Genomic DNA, 1675 nt, shown 5'->3' with positions numbered 1-1675 from the left:
AATATGAATGACATCTGTCCTCTTTTCTCTCTCTCTCTCTCTCTCTCTCTCTCTCTCTCTCTCTCTCTCTCTCTCTCTCTCTCTCTCTCTCTCTCTCTCTCTCTCTCTTTCACTCTCAAACATTTTCCGTTTGCTCTCTGACAATGTGTGGACAGGGAAAAGAGCTCAGAAGTATTAGTGTATATTAGCCCGTGTATACAAGTGTGCGTAAGCTGGTGCGTATGTGCACATAATCATGTGCGCGCGCGCGCGCGCGCGTGTGTGTGTATATGTGTGTGGAACTGAGTTATATTCCATGTTATTTTTTTCTTATTTCCAAGCAGACATAAATTTCTATAACTGCTCCATATCACCCTGTGGCTTTTTGTTTGTATTGTTTGTTTGTTTGTTTTTGTTGCTTCTTTTTTTTTTATTTACTTATTTTTTTTCTATTTCTTTGCTTGTTTGTTGTTGCTAGTTTCACTGTTGTTGCTGTTGTTTTAGCTGGGGGTTTTGCATTTCATTTCCTTTTTTTTTGGGGGGGGGGGGGGAGGGGGAGGGGGGGGGGGGGCGTCCCCAAACTGAAAAGTCGCAGCCTGTCAACTTTTTTTTTTCTTTTTCTTTTTAAACCACGTTGTTTGTTAAAAAAAATAATTTGGAATATGTGGACATGCCTAGAACTTTTTATTAATTTGATGATGAATAGTCTAGGTAGGGGCAGTGGTAGTGTTGGTGGTGGTGGTGGTGGTGGTGGAAATATGTGGATATGCCAAGAAGTTTTATCAGTTTGATGAGAAACAGACTAGGGGCAGTGGTGATGGTGGTGGTGGTAGTGGTGGTGTGCTTTTAATATTTGAAGCAATATATTTTTTTGTTTTTTTTTTTCCTTCTGACGTAAAATGAAAACAGATCTGCGATTTTTTTTTGTTTTTTTTTTAAGACAACATTATGTTCCAAATTGGGTGTCCAGTTTCATAGTTGCAACGGTGAATACCAATCATTAGATATATATATATATGCATGTTTCTCTGGATAAAGTATGGGTTTTTGTGCAGCGTAGTGTGATGTGTGGTGTGATGTGATGTTTTGCTGTGTAGTGTGGTGTAATGTCATTTGGTGTGGTGTGGTGTGGTGTGGCGCGATGTGATGCTTTGCGGTGTAGTGTGGTGTGATGTCATTTGGTGTGGTGTGGTGTGGTGCGAAATGGTGTGCAGTGTTGTGAATGTGTAACGTAGTGTAGTGCAGAGCAGTGTCGTGTAGTTTAGTGTAGAGTTTCGCAGCACTGTGTAGTGTTTGATATTCTATTCCCGCTAGATACGCTACCTGCACGTACAAAAGAGTACAGTTTTCTAATTGGTTACAAGGTTTTTACACACTTTTTTTTAAATTTTTTTTTTTTTTAAGTCAAACGATGAAGACCTGTGTGAGCAAATTTCTGCCTATCTTGCACGGTAAATTGATGAGATGTACAGAAGTGATGTTCCATGTATTCATTGCTTCATTTATTCACACACACACACACACACACACACACACACACACACACACACACACACACACACACACACACACACACACACACACACATACACACACAAACACACACACACACACACACACACACACACACACACACACACACACACACACACAACATCAACGGGGAAAATCTTTTGGCTGCGGAGATAGTTCTCCT

The sequence above is a fragment of the Babylonia areolata genome, chromosome 1, assembly GCF_041734735.1.
Source record: "Babylonia areolata isolate BAREFJ2019XMU chromosome 1, ASM4173473v1, whole genome shotgun sequence".
NCBI lineage: Eukaryota > Metazoa > Mollusca > Gastropoda > Neogastropoda > Buccinidae > Babylonia > Babylonia areolata.
This window is presented reverse-complemented; position numbering follows the sequence as displayed.